Genomic DNA, 15,377 nt, shown 5'->3' with positions numbered 1-15,377 from the left:
CTAAACATTAGCTAAACTAATATAGAATATATTACATTACATTAGTGATTTCTATTCCGCCTTTACCTTGCGGTTCAAGGCGGATTACATAGGAATTGTTATGATATTAAGAATTACATATTGTTAAGATAATAAGAAGTAGTTAAGGAATAGTTTGAACATTTTCTAATTTGCTAAGGAGTAGATAGTATTGCGGGAGAAGTTTGGGACATGTCTGGTTGTGTTATATTGGTTTTTTGTATTTTTTTGAAGAGTAGGGTTCTTTTTCCGTATTTACCACGCGGTAAATTGGTTAATGCACCTTAGTAAAAGGATTCCGGTGTTACTTGTTTTATTAATTTAATAATTAGTTATATAAATACTTTCACTTTAAATCAGTATCCAATAATGCAATCCATAATAATAAAAGGCTAAGCGCGCATGTGCTGTCGAAAATCCGTTAGTCCTGGTGGCGTGAGCTGTGCTGTGCCAGTGCCCTCGGCGCCTGTGCTAGCGCGTGTGCCAGCGACTCCTCCCTCCCACTGCCGGTCCTCTTCAAAGCGGCCTGCTGAGGTTCGCCAGCCACTGTAGCGAACCTTGCAGGTCGCTCTAGCAAATCCAGGGAGGCGAAGGCGGGGCGGAGGCTGCAATTGGCAGCGGCTGCTGCTACTCCTCCAGCCACCTAGCTCCTTTCCACCGGCCCCGGCTGGCAGCCCCCTCTGCCCAGTCCTCTCTGCTCCAGTGGCCCGCACAGGACAAGGAGCGGATGAAGCAGGGAGACTGTGCAAAGGGAAACAAGGGGGTTGACGGGACGGGAAGGGGAAAGGGAGGGGGAGGAAGCCGAGGAATCTCTAGCACCCGCTAATGTAACAGGCTTAAAGACTAGTAAATTATAATAGACATTAAAAAAGATGCGCTTAAGTACCGTTGAAATAAAATCCATTTCTATGTCTAGCTCATTATTGAATGGTTGGAACCAGGGCAGGATTAATTCGTCGAGGGCCCCTAGGCCCACAAGTACACTGGGTCCCCCCTGCCCCGCCCCACCCCACCATGCGCCCAGACGGAAACAGGAAGCTGCGTCAGAGGGAAGCTTTGGGCAAGCAGCACCGTTTGCACAATTACAGTTCCCATTGCCTTTCTTACCCGCGTTGCTTGCTTGTCTTACTTTCTGTCAATGGGGGGGGGGCGCATTGCCCATCGGGGTGGGGCCTGATTTGCCAATCGGGGGGGGGGGGGCATCGATGTTGGAGGGGCCCATCGCCGTTTGGAAAAGCAATGTTGATGCCTTCCTTCATCGGGCCCCTTGGGCCCTAGGCACATGCCTACTTGGCCTATTGGTTAATCCTGCCTTGGTTGGAACCTTTACGAGTTACAATTCATCTTATTGTGCATTATAGATAGGAAATAAAAGAACTGGAAATGAATATAGGGGACTTGGGCTGTATCAGAAACCAAAGCAAATTCTCCCCCACCCTGAATAATTTTCGAAACCCTTCCCCGCCCCCCAATAAGGCTGCCTCTTTCATGTCAGTCAAAGGGGGAGATGGTGACCACCTGGGAACAGGATCAGCAGCGCTCCTCGTTGGTTGGAGAGGTCAAAGAAACCAACCTCCATTTCAGCCCCCAAGCTCCTGAGTGGATGACATTGTGTCGGGAAACATATTGGTGAGGCCATGACCCCATTCTGCTTCCTCTGCCTGGGACGGTTGGTGTTAAAATGCTGCAGTATTTAGAAGAGAAACATTTTACCCACTGCGACCAGGATAGGAACATGAAAACAGATCGTTTGGAGGGTCATAGTGAGCAGGAGAGCTGGCAAATGGCAGTGACAGTCAATAGCACTTAGAGCAATTATAACAAGAAGCCACAGGACTACTGGGGTGGGTGGGGGAATTGGGGATGGGGCAGGTTCACGGAGGCATGCATTATTGCATAGCAAAGAAAAAGAGCATTATGGCTTCCGCTCTGTGAACGTTTGAGGAATGCAGGAAATCCTATACAGAGCTTATGCAGGGACTGTCTAGTGTATGTTAAAATGTACAGTGCTGTGTACGCTTTTCAGTGCTGTAGAAATAAGAAGTAGTAGGGGGTTCATAGTCAGTCGCGTGCGAGACACCAGCGTGCCGACAATGGAGGGCAGGCAATTCGGCGCAAGACACCAGCGCGCCGCGGGAAAGCTTAGTTTTAAAGAGCTCCGAAGCGGGGTGTGAGTGGGAACCCCCCCCCCACTTTACTGCATAGTGTTTGCGCTGCTGTTGGGGGGGAGGTTGGGGAGTTGGAACCCTCCATTATAGAGAAAACGGAACTTTTCCGGATATTTTTCGGGAAAAGTTCTGTTTTCTCTATAATGTGTGGGGGGTTGCACCCCCCCCAATGGCAGCGTAAACAGTATGCAGTAAAGTGGAGGGGGTTCCCTCCCCCGCCCCCATCGGAGCTCTTTAAAACTAAGTTTTCCCGCGGTGCGCTTGTGTCTTGCGCCGAATTGTCAGCGCTCGAATGTCGGCGCTCTGGTGTCTGGCGCGTGATTGTCCCGTCAACAGTAGTAGTGGTAATATTGGGTGCCAGAGGCAAACCCTCAGCTTTCCTCTCCCATCAATTAACTTGGCGGGAGAGGGGAGATATGATAGAGACGTTCAAATACCTACGTAATGTAAATGCGCATGAGTTGAGTCTCTTTCATTTGAAAGGAAGCTCTGGAATGAGAGGGCATAGGATGAAGTTAAGAGGTGACAGGCCCAGGAGTAATCTAAGGAAATATTTTTTTACAGAAAGGGTGGTGGATGCATGGAACAGTCTCCCAGAAGAGATGGTGGAGACAGAGACTGTGTCTGAATTCAAAAGGGCCTGGGATAGGCACGTGGGATCTCTCAAAGAAAGAAAGAGATAATGGTTACTGTGGATGGGCAGATTAGATGGGCCATTTGGCCTTTATCCGCCGTCATGTTTCTATGTAACTTTAAGGCCTTCAGTAACATCAGACTTTGTTTGTCTGTGTATATGTGTTTTCTTCAATCTTGTAATTTCCCCACCAACATACCTAATGTGGTCATTGTAATAAATCCTTTGTCTGGAAGCCATGCACTAGGTCTCTCTCAAGGGTCCTGCGGCCCTGACTATGGCCAGGAGATGATAACACAGGCCCCATTCAGATACTGTTTTCAGTTTTGGAGGTCATACCTTGCAAAGGACATAGTAAGACTTGAAGTGATTCAGAAGATGGTGACCAAAATGGCACAGGATTAACACCAAAAGATATGTTAACATAAGATATGTTAACATAACCGCTAAGAAGATCGACTGTCGGCTCCGGGCGGCTTTCCCGCAGAGGAGAGAATCCTGCATTCACCGTGGGCCTCATCTGGGGCAGCCTCCTTGGAGCGGCTGGGGCATGGGCAGTGTGTCTGGGAGGGAATGCATGGATGGGAGAACATCGCAGGGGAGGAGACATAGGCATCCTGGGACTGTCTGCCAAGTCTCTTCCCTGAAGAAGCCCTTTCTGGAAACGTCAATCGCTCCTCCTACACTTCATCATGCTTCTATTCCTTTCTCTCCTCTCTTCTACCTTCCAAAGTATTTAGATCAATGCTGTCTTGTTAAAATGTTTATTTTATTTTTATTTTTCCTCTAACTCTACTTTTCACTTCTCTATTACCCTCCAGGTACTTTAGTTAGATTGTGAGCCTTCGGGACAGTAAGGGAATTTTTCAAGTACCTTTCTTATTTCTAATCTTAATGTATATTTTCTGTAAACCGCTTAGAACCTAACGGATGTAGCGGTATATAAGAAATAAATTACATTACATTACATTACATATGTGAGAAGACTTGAGGACCTGAATACGTAGACCCTAGAGCAGTGGTTCTTAAACCTGTTCGCGGGGTGGGGGGGGGGCCTCCAGCCAGTTGGGGTTTCAAGATATTGCTAAAGAATATGCATGAGGCAGATGTGCAAATAATAGGAGGTAACAGGCATGCAAATCGGTTATCAATAGGGACAGGAACGGTGATGAATTCTGCCACCTTGTCATTCTTGGCCTGCATTCTCGGCAACTGAAAAGTTCTCAGTCCAACCAACAAAGTCAGGGGCAATCTCCATCAAGGACTGTATACTTAGTCCAGCGATTTTCAAGGATGTTGGGAATTATTAAAAAAGGGATGGATACCAAGACTAAGAATGTCATAATGCCCCTGTATTGCTCCATGGTGCAACCTCATTTGGAGTATTGTGTTCAATTCTGGTCTCCTTATCTCAAGAAAGATATAGTGGTGCTAGAAAATTTTCAACGAAGAGCGACCAAGATGGTAAAGGGGATTGAACTCCTCTCGTATGAGGAAAGACTAAAACGGTTAGGGCTCTTCAGCTTGGAAAAGAGATGGCTGAGTGGAGATATGATTGAAGTATGCAAAATCCTGAGTGGAGTAGAATGAGTACAAGTGGATCGATTTTTCACTCTGTCAAAAATTACAAAGACTAGGGGACACTCAATGAAGTTACAGGGAAATACTCTTAAAACCAATAGGAGGAAATTATTTTTCACTCAGAGAATAGTTAAGCTTTGGAGCACGTCAGAGGATGTGGTTAGAGCAGATAGCATAGCTGGTTTTAAGAAAGGTTTGGACAAGTTCCTGGAGGAAAAGTCCATAATCTGTTATTGAGAAAGACATAGGGGAAGCCACTGTTTGCCCTGTATTGGTAGCATGAAATATTTCTAGACCTTGGGTTTTGGCCAGGTACTAGTGACCTGGATTGCCACCGTGAGAATGAGCTACTGAGCTTGATGGACCATTGGTCTGACTCAGTAAGGCTATTCTTATGTTCTTATGTACAATGTTACCATGACCAAGTCTCCTGATTCTCAGGTGCTACCAATGTGGCTGTGGAAAGGAAAAACCCTCCAGATGACCTCGAGACCCCCAGAACCGAAGCAGGACCCCCAGCCACCTGTAAATAAGCCTTGCACATGCCTAACACAAAATCAGAGCAAAACAACCCCGGCGGCAAGGCAGAAATCATAGCAGAAGACACATCTAAGACCTGTTCCTGTCGTTCTAAGACAGGAGGAAGGTCACTTGAGGCTGTAGGCAAAATGGGACACGCTTCCCGTCAAAACCGAGGAAAGGGCCTAAAATAATACATGGCACCGAAGCCGCCCGCTACAGAAAAACCGTAGTGAGGAAATCCCCAGCGGTCCGCAACACCGAATCTGTCTGGTCGCCGGCAGGTCTGATCTGGGGACCTTCCAGATTCCAGCTCACAACTTAGCCACTGAGGCACCAAACTGGCCTGATAAATATTTCTATCGCGGAGTTTACTGGATGCAAAGTGCTACGAGATTCAAATCATAATCTTTCTAATCTAATCTAGTCTTCAGTTTATATACCGGGTCATTTCTCGTCGGAACTCGACTCAGTTTACAAGAAATCAAGAGACTAGAATATACATAAAATAAGGAGAAATAAAAGATAATAAAAATTAGTTTAGTCTATCATAGAAGGAAATTGTGCAATGTTAACAATTAGTAGGTCCTGCAGGTAAGCTAATTAGATATTATGAGAATAGCAGGGTTTTTAAGGTTTTCCGAAATAATTGCAATTCCCAAAGTCCACATATTAATGAACTTTCTCTGTTGGCAAAGATATTAAGCTTCTTTTGTTGGCTTAAAATTAACTCAAGAGATTGTTCAGATATGGACAGGAAGCCTTTAGTTCTGCAGTTAAGACAGCTCCATTTGTGAAGGATACTGTGGTTTTGGCGAGATGTGTCTGTCTTCTCTTGTACAACTTGGAGCAGGAGATTTCAAATTATTAATGACCATAAGCCAATGACATCTAACATAGGGCGGTCTCTGGAGACTCCATCACCGTTCTCCACGTTCTTAATGAGCACATTAACAAGACTCCTAAAGCAGCAGTTTATTTATATCAATTTGAAAAAAAATCTCTAAAGACCTGGCATCAAATCATAACACTATAATGGGTCATTAATGTATTTCAAGTGAGAGGCAACTTTGTATCAGCCATGGGTGGAATGAAAATTGCTTTTATAGCAAAACGACCAAGAAAGCCTTTTGATTGCCTCTAAATTCCCAATGAATAAATGAATAATAGATATATCAGTAGATTGGATAATATAATGCTATAATAAGTCACTCTTTATGTCTGCCAGAATATTTGGTTAACGGCATGCATGGATGAGGAAAGTCAATGCATGAAACACAAGAGGCAGGGCTGAACTCGTCTGTCGGAAGCCTGGGAGAAAATAATGCAACATTGCAAACTCAGCATATGACATTAAGGACACTTATGAACATTGTATTTTTTCTGTAATCCTCATTCTAGGGGCATTTATTGGGAACGGGAGGAAACCCGTCATCTTCCATTCCTGTCAGAAACTCTACTTTCTTTGACCAAAGATCCATCCCCCCACCCCAAACAAAAGGAAGATCACAGACGGAGGTGGTAATTTGGGGAGGCTTTTGTTTCTCTATCTAATTTAGGCGCCATTGTTGACTACAGTCTACCAGGTTTCACATAGGTCGGTCCCGGCATGTTTTGATGCATTGTGGGAGATCTATAAACCAGGAAGGACACTAAAATCGAGAGGGTGGGGGAGGAGGGAGTTGAGACTAACAGCAATTAAGGAACTAGGAGTTCGATATGTGACTTCAAAAATGAAAATGTTTTATATCGCTGGTGTACATCCGTGGAACAATCTGCGATTGTGCACAGATTGTGTCAACTTTCAGAAACTACTAAAGACACAACTGTTTGTTGTTGCCTATATGTAAAATGTAGGAATAATACCCATGCTGCTCAGGGCATGTGACCGCCATACATACACAGAGAGCGAGCGCTGTTCATGTTTATGGATTTTATAGATATGCAGATAATGAACATAAGAACATAAGAAATGCCTTCACCGGATCAGAACTTAGGTCCATCTAGACCAGCGACCCGCGCACGCGGAGGCTAAGCTAGGTGTTCCCTGATGAATACCTTGTTAACCCCTATCCCTCAATGTGATTAGCAAGAAGGTGTGCATCCAACTTGTCCTTGAATCCCAGAATGGTGGTCTCAATCACAACCTCCTCCGGAAGAGCATTCCAAGCGTCCACCACTCGCTGTGTGAAACAGAACTTCCTGACATTTGTCCTGGGCTTGTTGCCCCTCAGTTTCAGTCCATGACCTCTTGTCCGTGTCACATTTGACAATGTGAATAACGGTGTTTCTTGCTCTATTTTGTTGAATCCTTTTAGTATTTTAAAAGTCTCTATCATATCCCCTTGCAGCCTGTTGTCTTTGTTGATTTTATGGAATTTTATGAATAAATAGAAAAATAAATAGTTGTTTTGGTGAAATATTGAAAAGAGAGAGCCATCTGACCAGAATTCAACAGCCAAAGTCAGACTGGGAAAAAAAAACCAAAGGAAGTTACGAACCCAATATGCAAAATGATTTAACCGGGTAGGACAGACACCTCCCTGGTTAAATCACACTGGCCAGCCCAGCCATGACTGATGAGTGGCACTTAGGCCTGGATTCTTGAACCATCATCGATTTTTTTTAGGCGCTGACGAGTGCCCAATCTCAGTTAAAAACACTGCTCAAATGATATTTTTAACCGAGTTTCAAGGCGCCTATCGGTGCCAAAAAAAAAATCAGCATCAGAATCACACCTAAGTAGCACTTTAGGCCATCGAACATCGCTGTAGGCTTGGCCAGTGCCAGAAGTGGCCTTAGGCAGCCTAAAGCGCCTACATAGGTGTGATTCAGTTAAGATAGGCGTTGGAAATGTAGGCCTGGAAAACCCTGGTCTACAATTCCAGCACCGATCTTTCCCACGGACGTGATTCTGTACGCAGCGCTGATGCATGACTGACATGCAACTGGCGGCTGATTTTTAGGTGGCCGCCAATATCCGTTTATAGAATCCGGGCCGCAGAGTTGTTGTTTGTCTTTTTTTTTACTAAGTTGTCATAAGAATTGGCTTTAGTGTGCCCTCACGTGGTCCTTTCCCGTGGCCTGTCATTTTTACTGTTGGCTTTAGTGTGCCCTTACGTGGTCCTTTCCCGTGGCCTGTCATTTTTACTGTTGGCTTTACTGTGCCCTTACGTGGTCCTTTCCTGTGGCCTGTCATTTTTACTGTGGCCATCACAAGAGACTTTTTTCTATTATTCTCAGTAATGGTCACGTGCTAATGTTGACAGCCCACGCCACAAAAAAGAATTACCATGAGAATACTTACCACCATCTGTTTAGGAGACGGCGAGAGATCCCGCATTAATCATGCACTAACTGGTTAGAACAGTCTCTCAAACCTTTTGAGCTCCAGCACACTAAACGGAACCGATTTTTGTATTGCGACACATTATAATTGAAATTATAAAGTTGTAAAACCAAGAAAAAATTAAATTTGAGAGTTATTGAAAAGGCTTGGGGAAATCCACTGCTTATTTCTGTTTTGCTACTTGGGATCCAGATAGGTACTTGTGATCTGGGTTGGCCACTGTTGGAATCAGGATACTGAGCTTGATGGATCTTCGGTCTGTCCCTAGTCTTTGTAATTTTTGACGAAAAATCAATCCACTTGTACCCATTCTACTCCACTCAGGATTTTGTATTCTTCAATCATATCTCCCTCTCCACCATCTCTTTTCCAAGCTGAAGATCCCTGACCGTTCTAGTCTTTCCTTGTATGAGAGGAGTTCCATCCCCTTTACCATCTTGGTCGCTCTTCTTTGAACCTTTTCTAGCGCCACTATATCTTTCTTGAGATAAGGAGACATTAAACACATAAAATGTAAAATGTAAAACATTTAGACAGATAAAACAGAATAACAGGAGTTTAAAAAATAAAGGGATTAATTGAAAGAAAGTTACAGATAGAGTCAGAAAAGGTATATGAGTAAAGCTCTTACTAGAATACGGTATTAGTCGCTGTGTGTGAGACGAGTAAGTTACTCCCCCCTTTTACATAACCCTAGCACGGTTTTTAGCGCTGGCCATGGCGGTAACAGCTCCAACGCTCATGGGTGCTATAAACCACACTATGGTTTTGTCAAAGGGGGGGGGTTTAGATATTTTGCAATATAATGGGATTCCCGGTTGCCTTTTTTTTTTTTTTTTTGCTTCTTCGTGGACCCCAGTAAATATTTTTTTTTTTTGTTCAAAAGGTGAACGGACGACATTCATGGCACCAGAAAGTAAAACATCAGATTGTACTAAGTAATGGATATACTAGCCAGTCTGTAAACCAACTCCCAAATATCTTCCATCAGTTCTTCACCGTAGCCTGGGCCTCAGTTCTCTGAGAGTTGGAAATCATCATATAAACATTATTTTTTTTTGTCACACTAATGGGTAATTTAGTTTCTGGATTGATTTTTCTTTTAATGGTAATACAAGATACTTCCACCCATTTGTACAGATTAATGGCAGTGATTTGGTTCAAGTTGTTTCCTGGGAGGCTCAGGGCTTAGTAGTTTTATAATACCAAGAATGGACGTTGTTGTCCTTTGGAATAAGAGTTTAACCATTTGTTGGGGTTCATTTGGTGACGGTGAATATCTCAGCCATGGGTATGGCTGTTCATTTCCTAGGTTGGAGCAGCTACCTGGGATTCTCCTCTTCCATAGTCTACTTGAATTTATGGACAAAAGACCTGATATCGTACAACCATTGGCGTAGCGAGGGTGAAAGGCGGGGTGCCCCCCACCATCGTCTCTGCCCCCCCCCGCTCCTTCCCCGATTCTGCTTGCTGCCCCTCTTTCCTTCCCTTCTACCCCACCTCTAGTTGAAGTTGTTGCTCATGGCAGTCAACAACGTTCTCCTCGCAACCCCATTGGCTTTCCCTCTGATGTCACTTCTTATGTGCAGCATCCGCAAGTAGGGTTACCATATGGCTCCAGAAAAAAGAGGATGGATTGAGATATCTGGATCTTACTTCCATTGAAAGCAATAGAAGTGAAACCTGGATGTCTCGATCCGTCCTTTTTCTGGAGCTGTATGACATCAGTGGGAGAGCCGACGGGGTTGCGAAGAGCACATTGTTGACCGCCGCGAACATCAACAACTAGAGGTGTGAGAAAGGGAAGGGAGACATGCAAGTACCCTTTGTAACATCTACAAAACCAATTCCTAACCCTATCAGTCACTATTGGACCCATACTGAGGGCTCTATGTTTATTCATAAGTTGTCAAGAGGAACCATGTCAAAGACTTCTCTGAAATCTAAGTACACCACATCTAACATGAGCAATGGAAGATGCTCTCTTGTTTTAAGGACTTGGTAACCTGACTGACTTGCTGATTCACTGTGGTTACTAATGTGTGTATGTTTTCGAAACACGGACCATGTCGGGTCCTGGTTTTCCACACAATTGGACCATATTTTGGATACAAACTGTTCAATGTTTTAATGATTGCAATTATAAATCTTGCTTTTTAATCAAGAACTTGGCAACTTGTACATTCATTGCTGCCATCTTCCCTTTCTTTGTTTGTTGCTCGACATTTCACAGCAGTCCCGTTGGATTTTTTGTTTGTGTTGTGTTGTGTTTGTGAAATGCTAATGGTTTGCTTATGAATGCCATTACACTATTTTGATAAGGTGATTTGTGTACCTGAGGAAAGTGTTCCCCTGGTAGTTTGCGGTCGGCGGTTCGCGGTCCTGGTCATTTGCGGTATTTTCCGATCGCACACCACCGACAAGGAGAGGACAGCTGGAGAGGCAGGAGAGAGAAGCCGGAGTGCCGGCAAGTGCAGGAAATCACTCGCTGTATGCTCCGACCGCCTCTTCCTGCACTAAGTTGGGCCTTATCCAATCAGGAGCTGCTTTGACACGCAGCTCCTGATTGGTAAGGCCCGACTTAGTGCAGGAAGAGGCGGTCGGAACATACAGCGAATGATTTCCTGCATTCGCCGGCGCTCCGGCTGCCCTCTCCAGTCTCTCCCATGAAAAGCCGTATTCGTGGTTTTTCAAGATTCGCGGGGATTCCTGGAACGGAACCCCCGCGAATATCGGGGGAGTACTGTACTTTCATATAGAACACTACTCAGGATTACATAACAATTGTTAAATTGGAAGGTGTTTGACTTTGCACAGAAACGTATGCGGTTATCTATATCATTCACAGTTGACCACGTGCAATTGAATGGGAGGGAAGTTGGGATAATGGGAGTTATAGATAAATTGAAGCTTTTAATCTTTACAGTAGCTTAAATTAACAATTGCAGCCAATCCACGAATGCTAGAAGCTGTAAAGGTCAAGTTGAGAAATATTTGTGAACGATATAGGTTGATGGCTCTGCAATTACATAAGTTACATAAGAACATAAGAAATGCCTCCACTGGGTCAGACCAGAGGTCCATCATGCCCAGCAGTCCGCCCATGCGGTGGCCCAACAGGTCCAGGACCTGTGCAGTAATCCTCTATCTAGCGAGCCACGAAACTGGTCAAAGGCATGAAGAATTTAAGCTACAAGGAACGCCTCGGGAGACTGGGACTGTTCACCCTCGAAAAGAGAAGATTGTGTGGGGATCTGATAAAGACTTTCAAAATATTAAAAGGATTTGACCAAATTGACCAGGAAGCAGCATTACTGACATTTTCAGATGTGACAAGGACAAGAGGTCATAGCCTGAAACTGAGTGGCAGCAGGTTCAGGACAAATGTTAGGAAGTTCTGTTTCACACAACGAGTTGTGGGCGCTAGAAATACTTTCCCGGAGGAGGTGGTGGCAGAGGCTACTGTTCTGGGTTTCAAACGCAAGTTGGATGCACACCTTCTTGCAAAACATATTGAGGGATACGGGAAATCCGGGTCTCCAACAAGGAGTACCTAAATGGGCCTCCGCATGTGCGGATCACCGGACTAGATGGACCTTGGTCTGTTCCGGTGAAGGCGTTTCTTATGTTCTTATCCCTTTTTCCAGTAGGAAATTGTCCAATCCTTTCTTGAACCCCAGTACCGTGCTCTGCCCTATTACGCCCTCTGGAAGCGCATTCCAGATGTCCACAACACGCTGGGTAAAGAAAAACTTCCTAGCATTCGTTTTGAATCTGTCCCCTTTCAGCTTTTCCGAATGCCCTCTTGTTCTCCTATGTTCTGAAAGTTTGAAGAATCTGTCCCTCTCTACTCTCTCTATGCCCTTCATGATCTTGTAAGTTTCTATCATGTCCCCTCTAAGTCTCCGCTTTTCCAGGGAAAAGAGCCCCAGTCTCTCCAATCTTTCAGTGTATGAAAGGTTTTCCATGCCCTTAATCATTCGTGTCGCTCTCAAGCAATTTCAAGGAAATGTGGGCCCAATTTCTACAACTGGGACTGTAGGGGAGAGGGAATTGGATGAGAAGGAGGGAGTTACTAGGGTTGGGGGTTTGTTGCTGGTTTATTGTTGATATTTGTGGCTTTTCTTCCTTGTCATAGAAAAGTTATTTTCGTAATTATGAGATGACTTATGGAAGATTGCATCATGAAGTATTTGACTTAAAAAATTCTGAATAAAGATGCATTTCAAAAGAAGAATTGCTAATTTGGATGCGGGAGGAGCAATTTTAGGTGATAAAAATCCTAATTATGGTTGTAAGGATATGATAAAGGCTTCTTCCATGGTATACAAGGGGGTGCTGAAAAATTATCAGCCCAACCAAGCAAAGAATGACATAGATATGATTCAATCAACGATCTGAAAGAACGTCAAGACATAGAATTTTGTCTCTGCAAATTGGCACTTAACATAATAAGATGCCACTCTTTTCAGCTAGAGTGGCAAAATAAAGCTCAGAATTTAAGAAGTTGGTTGGTTGGGCTGAGAACTTTTCAGCACCCCTTCATATGTAATAAAAGTGAGCCAAGTATAGCATAATCAAGCCATTGTGACATCACTGATGAGGTTGACTCTTATTGGTAGAATGAGGCATTATGACATCACAAGCTCAGGCCTGGTTACTTCTTCACACTACCAGGGGGTGCTGAAAAATTCTCTGCCCAACCAAGAAGAGAATGACGTGGGTATGGTTCAATCAATGATCTGAAACAATGTCAAAACCATAGAATTTCAATTCTGCAAATTGACACTCCCGCAAAATAACGCTCAGAAATTAGAACGTTGGTTGGTTGGCCTGAGAACTTTTCAGCAGCCCCTGGTAGAGTGTATCTTCTGTAAGTTCAAACAAGAGTATGAAGTGGGCACTGGGCACCAATTCTACAAACTACAAGGCCTGATCTTGTGTTTATCATACAGGGTTTTTCATTTTCTCTTATGAAAAATGAACCCAAAGTGATCAGAGTTTAAATTATTTAAGGCCACCTGTCCTAGGACATGTTGTTCAAACAATCGTTGCTTGTACTAATGTAGGAAATCACGAGAGATCAATAGAGGGAATCATTGTCAGTGCGATGCCCTTGCACAGCCGCCTGAGCTGCAGAGATACCACTTAATCCAGCAGTAGCAATGGCACCATGAGCTCATTTTAATGGGTGTCAGCAAGATTGATTGGTTGGGGTCAAAGGTTACAAAAGCAAATTGCAGCCCAGACCACTAATGCACTTGTAACTCCTTGAAACACTTTAATGCAAGTTAAACAGAAACTACCCCCTGAACTGCGCTGAATGGCTACAGAGCATTTACAAGGCTGGTCTTCCCACACCGCTCTCTGGCAAATGGAGAAAACCCAAGTCTTGGTGACGCGACGCTGCCCTTTTAAGGGCCAGCAAGAAAATGACGCATTCAAGGCTACGCATTCACGAATTCGTCAAAAAGGGCATCAGAGTTTGACAATGCAATAGTTTAAAAAATATATTTCTTAACAGCACTGAAATTCAAATGAGAGACATACCGAACATATTCGAATATAAACCGAGATTTATGGGCCAAAAAAATGGCCAAAAAATCAGGGTCTCGGTTTATATTTGGGTAAGCGCCGACCCCCCCCTGAACCTGTTGCAGGCCTCTGCCGGGCCTGCCATGAGACCTGGTGGTCCGATGGTGAACCGCGGCAGGAGCGACCTTCTTTCGCTTCTGCCTATGCAGGGCTGCTAGATGATTGGCTGCTGCGAGTTCTCGCGGTCCCAAGACAACTTGAGGCAGCCAATTAGTTAGTCGCTCTGCACGGGCAGGAGCGAAGGAAGGTCACTTCTGCCGCAGTTCACTGCTGGACCACCAGGATTCTAAAGGTATGCGGGGGAGGTAGGAGGGAGGTAAAAATTCTTAGAATTGGCTGGGACAGGAGGCAGGAGGGATTCCTGCTGTCCTGGCCCATCATGACTTAGGCAGGCCTGATGGAGGCCCGGGAGGGGGACAGGATACAGAACCTGGCAGAGCAAGGAGGGAGGGGTCTGGGTGCAGAGACTTGCAGGACAGGGCAAGGCACTGCACTTGAATATTAACCCCCATGGTTTATATTCGAGTCAACCTTTTTCCTCCTTTTTTTAAAGGGGGGAAGGTTTCTTCGGTTTCTATTTGGGTCAGTTTATATTTGAGTATATACGGTAATACATACTTATGAAACACTTAATAAACACACATCTGAACGTTTAAATAAAGCTTTTCTACAATAGAGCTTATTATAGTATATAGCTGAGGGAGCCAGTGCAGATATTAGATGGGGACAAGATGGATGGCATAGAGTCCGTGGGATAGACTACCCACCTCCTCCTGGCCGCTGTAATTTTAAATCTTCCAGCAGCCGCTGCACAATGAAGACTTCTGGGATAGACCTGCTCATTGGCGCTGTGCGGCGGCTGCTGGAAGATTTAAAATTACAGCGACCAAGGAAGGTAGGTGGGGGAGTCGGGAGCTGGAGAGAGAGGTCGTGCCACAGTATCCTGATGGGGCTAGGGCGGAGCTTTTGGGTCCCCCTAAATGAAAAAGTGTTCTGCTGCCTATGAGTCGGTGTATGGAAGACAGCTAACAAGGAAATGGATTATAGCTGTCTGAAACATCTGTTTGGAGAAGCGATAATTCTGTATTCGTTATTTATTGAGATTGATGCAATGCTAGCTTGTTGGGTGGCAAAGGGACCATGAGGATGCAATGATGATCCTGGCATGACCTTAAGCTAAGTCCATAGCTGTCTGGTAGTGGGTCTGAGCACATCACAATATAGGGGTCCTTTGACTATGGACGTCCTAGCCATTTAAATGCTAACGTGTCCATTATATCCCGTGGACATGTTAGCGCATGTTAGCGTTTCGCGCGTGATAATTTTTAGCGTGCACTAAATCAGCTACCACACCTTCGTAAAAGGGCTACATAATTTATGCCTTTTAAAATATTTTGACTTTGCCATTTTAAAACCTGTGTTACGTTTTTGATCAAAAGCATATAATACACGGGCATTGATTATTTGACTCTGGATCATTTGTAGTTAGCTATAAAATGGGCCATTTAATTTT

The sequence above is a fragment of the Geotrypetes seraphini genome, chromosome 8 (assembly GCF_902459505.1).
Source record: "Geotrypetes seraphini chromosome 8, aGeoSer1.1, whole genome shotgun sequence".
Lineage (NCBI taxonomy): Eukaryota > Metazoa > Chordata > Amphibia > Gymnophiona > Dermophiidae > Geotrypetes > Geotrypetes seraphini.
The sequence above is the reverse complement of the archived record's forward strand: the minus strand, read 5'-3'. Positions refer to the sequence as shown.